Source organism: Camelus ferus, chromosome 14 (genome assembly GCF_009834535.1).
Source record: "Camelus ferus isolate YT-003-E chromosome 14, BCGSAC_Cfer_1.0, whole genome shotgun sequence".
In the NCBI taxonomy this organism is placed as follows: domain Eukaryota; kingdom Metazoa; phylum Chordata; class Mammalia; order Artiodactyla; family Camelidae; genus Camelus; species Camelus ferus.
In genome coordinates this window covers 31588871-31602475 of record NC_045709.1, presented here as the reverse complement: position 1 = coordinate 31602475, position 13605 = coordinate 31588871, and the positions used below count along the sequence as shown (strand labels likewise).

The following is a 13605-nucleotide window of genomic DNA, read 5'->3' as shown; positions in this document are numbered from 1 at the left end:
TCTTTTCAACTGAAATATGGAAACAGTTAAACAAGATAAGTGTATGAAAATCACTTAGTGCACTTTTGTTTTCGTACATAGAAGCTCTTAAATACCCAGCTTACAGGTTCTTAGGGGGATTGAATGGACTGCTATATTAAAGTGCTTTACAAATGTAAATCCATACACATATGTAAGCTATTAACGTTGCTGCCTCCTCTCTGGACGCGTGTGCCCATGTGCAGGTGTGTGCATGCATATGCATGAGGGAGGGAGGCAGCACGCACAGCTCTGTGTATTTGTCTGCCTAGTTTCTGCTTCTATGTATGGGAGTGCCTAATGCAATGTGAAAAAGCAAGCAATGCCATATCTAATATTTTTGAATAATCAATTCCGTTTAAACCACAGGGTCGCAGGAGAATTACATCAGCCTCCTGGAGGCTGCAGTGTGGCTCTGGGTGAGATTGGATCTGCCACTCTCAACCTCCAAGCTGAGTGAAGGCTCGCACGTGTTTTAATGGGTTTCCATGGCGGGTTGACCTTTCCAGTACATAGGTGAGCCGACTCGAGTTCCTGGATCTGGAACCTTCTAAGGCGTGCGTGGCCCGGAGGGTAGAAGGTATTTTCTAATCAATAACACTTCAAGTCAGCAAAAACCTACATAAGTTCAATTTTGCAAAATCTTGTAACACTTTGTGACAAAGTCATTTATGAATGTTCTTTAGCATTTAAAAGGCTCTTTGTATACTCTGTCGGAATTCCAAGCAATGAATTTTGCTTGATTTTTAAAGGGGAGAAAAGTCCTCCATTTAATTTTTAAAGGAGTGCATGAATACATTTCATTCGGCTTTAGTTGGCAACATCTGTTGTTTATTTCAGAGTTGGAATCATGAAATGTTAGATCTCCCCGGGGCCTCAGGGACTTTTGAGTCCAGTGGCTTTTGAACCGGGCTTTGCAGAGCCCTCCGGCATCTCTCGGGGTGCCTCTGGGATCTCCAGAGGCAGGGATAGAGAAGTTTACTGATTGGCAGGGCTCCATGAACACCAGTTCATTCAACCGAGGCAGCATCATTTTTAAAGATTCATATATTACAGCTCATTGTCTAATTTTGCTTTAAGATCTTTGTTTCATTTAGAAAGTTGGAGAACCACCAATCCACTCCAAAGCCTCCATTTCACAACTGAGGATGCAGGGCTTTAGGAGAGGTACTTGCTGCTTAAGATCACACATTTAATAAATGGATAAGTAGAGCCCGGGTCTAGGGGTCCTTACCTCAGCACTACCTCACCCAGGTGCGAGTGCTAGGAGGGAGCTGAGCAAGCAATACTCCTCCTTCCTTGCAGGTGGGATGGGCGGGGCTTCTGCATCCTGCACGGATTCCCTCATTGATTCACTCATCCAGCAAACCTTACGGGGCCACGGGGTCTTAGGGGATAAGAAGGCCCTGATCCTCACTTTCAGGAAGCAGCAGAGCCAGAGACTGTAGAAGCGCTTCCTTACCACACACAGGACAAGCTTCAAGATCAACATTAAGCCTAAGGGTGTTTTAAAGGTTGCGGCGTTTTGCTACGATGAAGCAGAGTTGTTCACCTTCTGCCCCTTGCCTGCCCTGAGGGGAGAATGGACCTTGACAGGTTCAAGGACCTGACAGGGAGGCTGGTGGGGTCGGGAGAGAGCGGCAGCAGGGGAGGTGAAGGGTGCAGCCAGGTCTCATGTCCCTTTATAAGACTCAGTGAGGTGTTTTGATCTGATTTTAAATACAACAGAGAACAACTGAGAGGTCACAAACAAGAGGATGACACTGCTTCTCTTGCAAAGTAAGACACTACTGGCATGGAGAAAGAGTACGGTCAGCAGTGGAAACTAGGACTTGGGAAAGCGGATCTTACAGTCACTCAGCTGAGGCGCTGGCTGGGTGTAGTGCAGTGGCTGAATGTAATTAGGGAAGGTGGGCAGATTCAAGATAAAAATTTAAATAAAAGCAATAAAGCTTCATAATAATTAGATACGCAAAGTGGGGAATCAAAGTTGGATTGGAGTTGCTTGGTTTGAGCAACTGGGTGATTGTTTGCACCTTGAGAATTTGGCAAATACCAGGGGAAGAACAACTTTGGTCATGATAATTTTTAGATGCCTGCTGGATATTCAGCTGGAGACAACATATTAGGAACTTGGAGTTAAGAGTCCGGATTCAAGGGGTGGAGTTATCCATCTTAAGGCTGTGTCGTAGTTAAAGCTATCGGTCTGTATGAAAATCATCAATTCCAGGAGAATAGAGAAGAGGGCCCCAGACAATCCCCAAATACTAAGCATTTAGGAGTTAAATAGATGGAGAACAGCAACTGAGAAGGAGGAAAACCAAGGCAGTGTGTATCCTCAGAAGTGAAGGTCAATGGCTGTCGATGTATCAACTCTGAAGTGTCTGCTGTAGTGCCTGGACCTAGGAGATATTCAGCTAGTGGTATGATAACTGGTACAGTAGTTCAAAGAAGCAATAAGAAAGAACCACCATTTTTTAAAGAGCACTAAATGAGCCCATAGGTTGCTAACACATGATGTGTGGATCTCATCAAGTGTTAGAAATTCCAGTTTCCCCTAATAGAACTCAAACGCACAGAGGATTTCACTCCATATACTTTCTCTTCAGTCATAAGAAGTTTTAGCTTTAGCATGCATGAATTTTGAGATGAGATTTGCTGATGAAAATAATTTGAAAACGAGGCAACTGGGTGCTGTATATTTCAGAAGAAAGTAAAGCAGGAAGTGTGTAAAAGTGGAAGATGCTGAGACGCAGCCTGGGATAACCAAGGAGATGCTGGATGCTGAGGATGGGAGGAGGGCCTTGAAACTGTTGGGAGGAGGAGGAAACTTGCAGATGCGTAAGAACTGCTGACATGATCTGGGTTGAGACCTCTGCTCTGTGCCGATGTTCAAAGGCATAAAGGTAAAAGTAATCAGTGCTGCATAGTTTCAAGAAAGGTAACCTCCCCGCTCCTCCCATTTTTCAAGTATTTAAATGATTTTGTACTTGGAACTATAGTAGAATACAGGGAATAGAAGAAACAATTCTAGACATCTAAACTCAGGAAGGCATTGGGAGTTTGGGTGGAGTGGTAGCAAAGAAGTTCATGGCCAATGCAAATCATCCAGAATAAAAGAATATATTATTGGAGCTATAAAGAATAAAAATACTGAAAATTTCTTAGGAAACAGAGCATAATGCCTAGAAAGTTCTGTTATATTTGTTTAGTTTAAGAATGTTTAAGAATGTTCAATTCATTGAATGTGCATGCTCAATGCTTGGCACAGAGTATATAGTGTTGACCAAGTCCAGCAAGCTCTCTCTCCTCATGAATGTTGCCTCTGGTAGGGTAGACATTGATTAAATCACCCCACACAAATGTGATATACAAATTGTAATTTGTGATAATGGTATAAAGGATCGTAACAGAGAACTAAGAGGAAATAGTGGGGGAAGCAGTTTAGATTGGAGGGGCCAGGGGAGAAGTGACATTTAAGGTAAGAATCGGCAAACTTGAGCTTCTGTGCAGGTTGAGCGCATGAGTCCTTACAGGCACCCACACTGCTTCCTTTGGCCTCTCACGGCGTCAACCTGCCATTCGGTCTGCTCTGAAATTGTCTCCATTGAAATCCCTCTGCTGGAGGTAAACAAACGGAGCTCCTGGAACACAGTGGTGTTCAATGAGGATGACTGAGGAAGTAAATGAATCAATGGACGAACGAATAGCCTTCAAGAAACTGCTGTTTGTACGCACTCTGTAGCCTGGGTGCAGAGTGAGTGTCTGTGGTTGCCTCGAGCCCTCTTCCAAGCACACGTGAGCGCCGAGTAATGCACCGTCAGCACAACCCCTCTGACTAATCTACCCGATCGTCTCATTTTCACTTGCAGAAAGCAGACAAAAAGGCCTGCTGGGCTTTCCTCCTGGCCACCAGCATACCATCACCAGGAGCCACCACCAGTTATGCCGCCCGGTGGTGACGGTGAGCAGTGTCTCCCCAGGTGGTTACTGTCTATTGGTTAGTAAGGCAGATGCTTTCAGGATTCCTTTGTGCCAATTTGTGCATATCTATAAAGTTAACACAAGGGTTTTTTTCCCTAAATCACAAAGGGGAAAAGTAACGCAGATTTAGATGGTACTTGTTCATATGACCTCCTTATTTAACGTACTAGCCTCTCCAGCATTTTAAATGGAGGCAGTTTTTCAATGAAAACATAATTTTCCAATATGTCTGTTCAGAGTAGGCTGAGGCACGTATTCCTGCGAGGTATACAAACTTCTATATTTTCATACTCTTAAGAAATTACTGGCCTCATTTCTTCCCCTAGCAGGAATTACTCTCCTCTGAGTTTTCAGACATGGCTAAAATGTTTTATTTACCTTTTTTATAATGACTTTAGTGAGTGAGTCATACATCAGACTTAATCATCAGGCCTCAGAAAATGGGCAAGAACCGAAAAACACACATGTCAGGAGTGATCTGACCTCGCTAATTATGAGGAGGAAGTTCAGTGCAGGTGTCTTCCTGTAGTTAAAGGCAATACTCCTGAGAACCTGAGTGCATTGCAAGTTACAATGTGTTTCTATTCAAAAGACAGTTCATGTAAAAGTGAAAACCCCCTGCACAGCTCGGTACTGATGCTAAAATACAGTTGGATGTTTATAATCACCTACATGTCGAGATACCGTGTGTTGTGTTTGATGCTGGTGTAGGCAGTTTAATTGGCCTCCATAGAGTTTAAGCTAGCAGGGGAGGAGAAAAGCAAATACAGGGCTTAGCAGCAATACTCATCTGGATGGAATGCTGAGTATTCTCTTTCCTAGGATCAAAGCCGCTCTGGTTTGGAAATTAAAGCACGCACACACGTATACATACACATAAACACAAAAACAACTATCTAATAAAAGTCCTAATAATTGAAACCAGGTGAATTCCTTGAAAAGAGAACAAAAAACTACAATGAGAAAGATCGATCTTTCCCCCAAGTCAGCTATTTTCGTGGAGCTAATAATCAGGAGAAAATCCAAGGCCCTGGCAAGCCAGGGTGGGAGGGAGGGAGGGACACTTCACCCAAGTGACCATTAAGCGTCACTGACCCCGCTCGCTGCTCTGAAGCGGGACTGTCAGTCTCCCGGGGCTGTGCCGGGGCAGAGGCCGCTGTCAGTGCTCAGTCCGCATCTCACGTGCCTCATCTGCAGCCCCTGACACAGTGTTAACACTTGCCCCTTCTTGGACCTCATTCTTCACGCAGCTTCCAGGAACACACTCTCCCCTGGGTTCCCTGCTCCATGACTGCCTCTCTTTCTCTGTCTCCTTTGCTGAAGCTTCCACGTCTTTTTTATCACTAACCTTGGGAGTGGCTCAGTGTTGAGTCCTTGGGTCTCTTCCCCCTGTATGTAGACTCATTCTTCGGTGAGCTCATTCGGTCTCATGGATTTAAGGAATCCATTGGCAGAGTCTCCCTGACTTTTCTGTTCAGCCTGGGAATTTATGACTCATATAACTATCTGCTCATTCACCACCTCCATTTATCTAATCAGGGTCTCAAACTCTGGTTCTAAACTAAACTTTTGACCCTCCTCTCTGTCCTGCTCCATCCATTGCTCAGGCCAGAAACCCAGTGTTACCCTCAAGGACTTCCCTTTTTCCCTTCCCCGTGGCTAATTTCAGCAACTCCTATTCACTCTACCTTAGAAATATATGCACAGGCCAACTCTTTTAAAGCACTTTAGTCCCGGTACTAGGTCTGTGCTACCAGCACCCCTACGTGGGAATGTTCCAATAGCCCGCTAATCAGCCTTCGTCTTCCACTCACTTCCAGTGGTCGGTCTTGACTACAACGCCATGTTCATCTCTGGCTTCATTGCTTAAACTGCCCCCCTTGCTCCCTCCTGGCAAAGCCACAGTGGCCTCTTTGCCCCCCTTAGATAAACGAAGCTTACCCCATCCTCCTGGACTTTGCATCTGCTCTTCCCTCATCAGTCTGGAACAGCCAAAACCTTCGGGTCTTCTCTCAGAGTTATCACCCCACTGTTCCCTTTCCTGACCTCTCTCTATAAAATTATAACACATCACATCAAACAAAACACAAAACACACTGCTTTGTTGCCTCCTTCCCTACTATTTCCTCCCAAGTATCACCAGTGTGACGTCTTCGTTTCTGTCTCCCTCCCACTGTAATTAAGTTGTATTCTATTGCTTACTAGCTAGAAGTGCACCTGGGGCATATTTTAATGCGCAATAAATGTATCTTAAATAACCATGTTTGACGTGTGCACACTCAGGCCACTCAAGATGGCTGTCCTCCTGCTCTCTGTGCGTGCCCTGCTCCACAGGGCCTGCTTTCACTCACATCCTACTCACATTACCAACTTTCCGACATACTTGTCCCAGGCTCCAGCTACTGATTATTCTTATCAAAGGGGTGGTGAGGGGTCCCTCTGCTGGTTTCCTTGGTGACCAATGAGCCAATCTGACCTCAATTCCCATTATAACTGCTAACCTCCCTTTCCCTTGGAAGTGAAGACTGCAGCCGGGTCCGGCCCGCCGACGGCCGCATACAGTGGGGTGTTGCTCCAGGACCTTGCTTCAGACATGAAGATCCCCCTACCCATTAAACCATGCATATCTCTGGGCTCTTTCTTTGGTCTTGAAGCTGGGCAAGTACAGGCGTGTAGGCCTGTGGGGTACAGCCCAAAAGATGTGCTTAATATTAATGCATTCATGGACGTGCTTGTCTTGTTATCTTGGAAAGAAACCTCCTTAAGCCTCAGTTTTCCCATTGTAAAAATGGTAATACTGTTGGTATTTACATTACTTGGGATTAATTTGAGGATTACATTTTAAAATGAATTAAAAAACTTAGCCTGATTTCAGGTATAGAATACGATCTCAGACAGTGTTCAAAATGATTATAATGGTGAAATTATGGTAGCTATATAGCTGTTGTTAAATAAACCCGTATCTGCAAGGAAACATCAGGCATGTATCTGACTCACAGAGAGCTAACATACATATCCTTCATAAGGACTTCTAATATAAAGTAGAAAGTACTTCAGAGAGGTTGACGAAGTTTTCATGGAATCTAGGCAGAAGACTCAGTTTTCCTGGGACTTTTGAGTCAAAGGGCTGCAGTTGAAATCACTGTTTTGGCTTGCATTAGCTTTGTGAACCTGGATGAATTACTTGAACTCTCTAATTTATAGAGTAGGAATGATGATGATGATGATGATGATGATGATGATGATGATGATGATGATGATGATGATGATGATAATTCCTTCATAAGGTTGTGGAGAAGATTAGATGAGATAGGGCATGCAAAGCATTTGCTCCGGGGCTGACGCGCTCCACAGTCCCAAACAGAATCTTAGAGCAGCAAAAGGAATTTATGTGTCTAGAGGAAATCCTATGGGGACCATTTTTCTTAATTTTTTTTTACATGATGCAAAGGGCTTGGTATATTTAAAAAAAAAAAAGACTTGAGAAATATGTAAGTAATTGTGGCCCAGAAAACTGAGAGTTAACTTTTTGAGCTCTGGCTGAGCTTCACTTTGTCAGCAATGTGCTGCTCTGTGTCTTCTCTAGAACCTTCTCTAGCACCTGTTATGTATATTTTTGATGAACAGGCTAATATGCTGGGTTGAAAAAAATAAAGTCAAACTTGTCATTTATGAAATGGTTTGACTTAATATCCTTTAGTCACAGAAAGAATTTCTAAGGACATGGACTGTAAAAATAGGTCAGAATTATGTAGAATTGAGTAAGAAACAAAATGGAGCTCCCTAATATGCTATCAATCTGTCACTGTTCCATCCTCTGAAACAACACAAGTGCCCTCTTTTCTAACCAGCCCATCAGAAAGCATCCTCATCCTTGTGCAAAAAATCACGTTTTTCACAATCTGGTTAATTTTAACTGATTCTAGCTGGATTCCATCCAACCCACAGACAGTTTCTCCACCCGTGCATTCTACTTTTGGCTAGACTGTGGTTTGTTCTTGATTTCTAGATATTTAGTCTTTCATCAAGGATTGTACAATAGACACCTGTCTTTTAAACACTATTTCCTTCTTGCATGAGACACACTGTGCTCACTAAGTGTTTTAAATGCTAAGATTTCTTTTACACTATATATTTTTTTTTTCGGTGAATGCACAAGTATTTTTAAAGATGTATGGCGTTATATTTGGATGCAATTTCTGAACAAAATGCATCAAGTAACGATCTTCTTTATCAAAGGACACACAACAGTGCTTATTCGGAGAACAAGCTGCCTCTGTTTCTAAGCCACGACCTGGAGCCCTAATCACTCTTGATTGGGTCACTCTGTTCATTTTCTTAGCAGTGCTTACACAATATGAATCGCTTCATTTTTGTTTACTATGCGAATGTCTTCCGGAGCGTCTTTAGAATGTAAGCCTCATGAGCAGAAACCCTGCTTGTCCTGTTCTCAGCTACAATCTCAGCATTCAAAAAGAATTCCTGATACCTAAGAGGCACTTAATAAATACTTGTTTGGTGACTTGAAGATGGTTGAACTCGGCTTTAAAAGACTAGGAGTGTACCAATGCACCACTGGAGAGCTTGTAACTTTGGGGCAGCATTTTGATGACATCTTAGCATGTGGCTCTTTTAAAGTTCAGTCGCACAAGGCTTACGTGAGCCGGGGGAAGATGGGATGAGCACGGTTCACGTGGCTGCCCGGCCGATGTCAGCGGTGTTCTAGCAGATTTTGGGACACTGTCTAGGGAGGAGGCAGAAACCTTGACAAGGTAAATGGGTGCTTCTATTTCCCTGCCAGAGTTAGAGCCGGAGGATTAATGTGTGTTGACAGCTTGTTTGAGCTCTGTGTGCTTTTATGTCTATTATTATTTACTTCACAGTGAGAATGGTGGGTGGGGAAAGAGTGTTTGTTGCTCATTTTTAACCACCCAACAACTATCACTCCAATCTCTCCTAACAAAATTTGGTCTTGAATCATTGAAAGGCTTTTCATAAATTTTGAATTTGTAGCCTAAAAACAGTCAACAGAAAGGAAGTAACAAAGCATTTCCAAAGTGAAATCTGCTCATAAAGAAGATCGAGACAGAACAATGAGAGCAGGTTTGTGTCAGAGTCAGCCTCCCAGAAGCTCACAAAGAAGAGGTCGGTTATTCAGGGAGCAACGTGGAGCGTGTAGCCTGCGGTGTGAGGGTGTCTGAGGCTTCATCCGTCTAAGAAGCCCACGCTAGGCCTTGGGCTGGGGCTCCGTCTGCCTTATCCTACATGCCTGGGAGCCGCAAATCCGCCCACCCTGTAGCTGTTGCTCACTTTTCTCTTCCAGCTTGTGCAGCCCTGACTCGGCAGGAGAAGGCGCACTGGTGGTGGAGCAGTGACTGCGCAGGAACGAAGGTTCCGAAGGAGGAGACTCAGACTGCCATGTCAACTCCACGCTCCGACCGTTATAAGGTCGCTTTGTTTCTGTTTTCTGAGCCTGAGTTTTTCATCTGCTCAAGGGCAATTCCACCTTCTGTGTCCTCCAGACGTTTCACGTGCATCATCTCCTTAAGCTTCGCAACAGCCCCAAGGGATGCCTTTTTGCTCAGTCACCTTGACTGGCATTGATCCGGTGTCACTTTCTCCCATGGTCTGGTGAGGTCAGGGGACACGTCTCTTGAGAGTTGGAGGGCTAGCGAGTCAGGGCCCTTTGGCAGCACACAGATCATCTCATAGCTAGTTAGTCCAAGACCAGAGTGGGTGCTGCTGGGAAGGGATTCTGCAGACATCACTAACGTCCCTGATCAGTGGACTTCATTCTGATCAGATGGGGAGAGTACCTCGGGCAGGCCTGACTTTATTAGCAGCAAAGCCTTTCATAAAAGAGCGGTTAGTCCTTCTTCCTGGAGCTCAGAGGTTCCCAACAGCTGCTGAGTCTGTAATTTCCCCGGACCGTCCTTCTGGATGGCCGCCTGTGGGTGGACACCAGCTTCAGCTCTTGCCCGTGGGGTCCCTTCCTGACCATCTCCCTCGGGACGACATACTTGCTTAGCCAGGCTCCACAACGGTGTAAGCCAATTCCTGTGATAAATCCCTTTATGTTGAACCCTGACCGCTATGCCCCCCAAGCTGGATAAGTGTTTGAACATTGTTATGAATACAACGAAGCTTGGAGACTTACCTTGTGTTTTGCAGTTTAACACCAAAGTCTGAAGTTTGAAACGTTAGGCTACACTGCCTAGGGGTGACAGTGGCTTGCAAACTGTCCCAAAGGATCTTAGAAGATAGAACAAGCAAACAGATCCGATCCCTGAAGGCAGGCACAGTGGTGATTCCTGTAGCCCTACTCTCATGGTCCAGCCACACGGGGATATTTGTTTTGAATGAGTGACTAAATGAAAGGTGCAAAGTGCTAATCATGTGCAGATGTTATTCTTCCCAATGACAGCACTTCGATTTGCTTGAGACCTTGTAAGACCACAGACATACCCTCCCTCCCCAACCACCTTTTTTTTTCCCTTTAGCTCAGAAAGTTGGGTGGGAAACCCAAGATTCACAATCTTGTCTCAGCCTGACCACTTGGTTTGTTTTCTTGGCCAACCTATTCAAGCACACAGACTCGAGTTCCAAGAATACAAATAACAAGCCCCATGGCATTCCCTCTGTGTGCCTCCAGAATGTCAATCAGGATGATCAGAGAATATCTGAATGCCTGGGATGCCTGTCCGGGGTTTGAGTAGTCATGTCGCACATGGCTTTGTCTTTGGCCCTGAGAGACATCAAAAGAGGCTGCGGCTGCTGCACTTGGGGAATTTACAGGCATGGTGACACAGGACAACAAACCTGAGGTGAGCAGAGAAGTAAGATCAGAGCCAGCTGTATATTCCTTTTGTGTAAATATACGGACTGCTGTGTGCACCTTCAGCAGAGCAGTTGAGTTTTTAATAGTGAATCCTCTATGAAGACAGGGGTTTTGCTTTTTAAAGTAACCTCTGGATTTCCAGCTCCTAGGACAATGCCTGGCATATTGTAAGTGCTCCATAAATATTTGTTTAAAATAATAGAAGTTTTAGACTAGTTTTCATATGTAGAAAAGAACACACATGTATCAGACAGCAGGGCAGCGAGCAGTCCAGAGAGTGATACGAGGACAATTATGAAATCTTTAGCTGTCCTTGAGCCCTGGTGATAACGCCTCTCTGCTGTACGATATTGGATTTACCAGGCTGTGTTCAAAGTCATAACCTGATTCTGAAATATATCTCCTCCTCAAGAAAGAGAATTCTAGCCTTGGGCTGTGACGTTCAAAGCTATTTCACCAAAGAGGTTTCCTAAAATGTAACACGAATTTTTCATCTAACTCTAAACACAGATACAATGGGCAGGGCTGACTTCAGGGATTTTTTTCAGAGTCTCTTTTCCCAGTTTGATTGTTTCTCACTAGGCCATAATTACCAGGAGAAGCTTTCAAGCCCTTTCTAGGGAATTTAAGATCACTGGGGATTTGAAAGCAGCTCTAACGGCAGAGATAGGGGTGAGGCACGAGGGGCCCCGGGTAGAGGATTTCTGTGGGAAGTTGCTTCATCGATTCCTTCCAAATTAAGCATCTCCTCCATGGGCTCTAGGTCGTGGCCTAGATGCTGATTTCTGCCCGGGAGAGGGTGGGTGCCCAGCAGCAGGAGGTGGTGCTGCTTGTTGGGGCAGAGCACTTTGGGATTTTTATTTCACTTTGTTTTGACAGCCAGATCCATCTCACAGCCTTCCTGCTCTTTGTTTTCACTCCCAGTCTTAGGGCGTTCATTAAAAACTCCCTCTCACCTTATTCACAGAGGTTCTGTCTGATGAAAGTTCAGGGCTGTCAGCAGAAACGTGTCATCACACAGCGCCAGCAGGATCCTAGGAAAATACCAATAAGCACATTAAACAAAAGAGGAGTTAAGAGGCAATAAGACAAATTTCCCAGCTATGGGCCATTTCCCTGCAAATCCACTTTAATATCTTTCAGGTTACACTTGACTTGTGCATATAAAGCATGTGGAAACAAGAACTGAAATCTAATAACTCCGAGAGCAAGAATGAAATGTGACAACGTTTTCAATGATTGAAAATGGAAAAGAAATCAATGGCTTGTTCTGTCGGGTTAAGAGAATAAATTGGGCTACCAAAACTTTAATTTAGTCAGGAAGACACATCTTTTGCAAAGAAAAGAAATGAGTTTGTTTATCAATTATCTATGAAGGACCAAAGAGTACGCAGGGAAAGATGAATGCATTCAGAGCCCTGGCTCATAGGCTGAAAAGCAAGCATCTGGTAGTTCGAAGCAAGCTCTTTAACCTTTCTATGACTCAAAGTATCCATACGTTGAAATGGCACACCTATTATCGTCATCAAAGGCATTTACTGAGTTTCCAACTTTGCACGGTGCTGGGATGTGAAAAAGAAAGAAAAAAGATAAGGCATTTCCAGAATATGCACTAAAAGAGATTCAAGTGTGACTGAAGTCAGTATATGTCTCAAAAAAATTACACATCATTTAGTTTTCCTCAAGCATTTTATATATATAGAAAATGTATATACACATTATATTTGTATATGTACATATACATATTATTACATACTTTATAAATATGAAAAATTTCACTTCACTCTCCATTACTTGGTAAAGATGTCAAGTAGCTAAAGAGGAGAAAAACCACCACCAAGATTCACTGAGTGCCTTCAGGTCTGGTGCTTTATTTAATCCTCCAAATGGCGCTATGGGGGAGCCTTTATTAGTTGCTCTTTATAGTCAAAGAACTAAAGTGCAGAGAGTGCACAGCATGAACAAGTTCCCTGTGGCAGAAGTCAGTTCAAACCAGTTGTGGCCGATCCTACACCCTGAACGCCTTCTCTTGCCCGACCTTCTGTCTTCTAGAAATGCGGTGTTCTGCAGTGTCATCAACAACCGGAAAGCGGGCGACGGGTAACCAAGGACGCAGCTGAGAGCACAGCTTGCAAAGCTCACTCACAAGCCGGTTGACCAGCGGGAGGCCTGTGAGCCCCAAACACTGTTAGATGTTCATCCTGGTTTGTTCCCCTTCTTGTCTGTGCCTTGAGAAAGAACAGAAATGCCACGCCCGTGCCTTCAGTGGTAGGTCGATGAGGTCATCACTGAACAGAAGTATCATTTTGTAAAGAACATGGCTTGGGTGGGAGTGGCGTTAATTGTCCAGCTTACCTGTTTACACTGACACAAATCCCTTCATATAAACGCGTCGCTCAGGCAACCCCAGAGGCCTAACCTGTCTGCTGCGTCGTTATGAGCTGTGTCCATGACGCGAGAGCAGACACGTTGGAGGCACTGGGGAGAGTTGGTTCTGAGACTGAGGACAGTGACCAGTGAGCCACAGAAGTGGAACTGTCAGAACCACACTTCCTGTCACCCCGCTCCTCACCGCTCCCTTCCCCAAGCCAGGCTTCACCTGGACAAATCAGGCGGCCCCAGACAGAGGGATCACTATCACACACAGAAAACCTAATTTCAGTAAGCCAGGGTTTGAACCCTAGTTCTACCACCACTGGCTGTGTGATTTTGAGCAAGTTACCTTGCCACTCTGAATCTCCACTGACTTAACTACATTCTCCAAA

The 13605-nt window shown here is 44.4% G+C and overlaps 1 long non-coding RNA gene across 1 annotated transcript; it reads left to right on the top strand.

The window, feature by feature from the left end:
* Positions 1-8635: 8635 nt before the first annotated feature.
* Positions 8636-13605, top strand: LOC116668645. The gene is made up of 4 exons (XR_004325876.1): positions 8636-8774; positions 9326-9450; positions 10655-10826; positions 12893-13605. It is a non-coding gene; the product is annotated as an uncharacterized LOC116668645 (long non-coding RNA).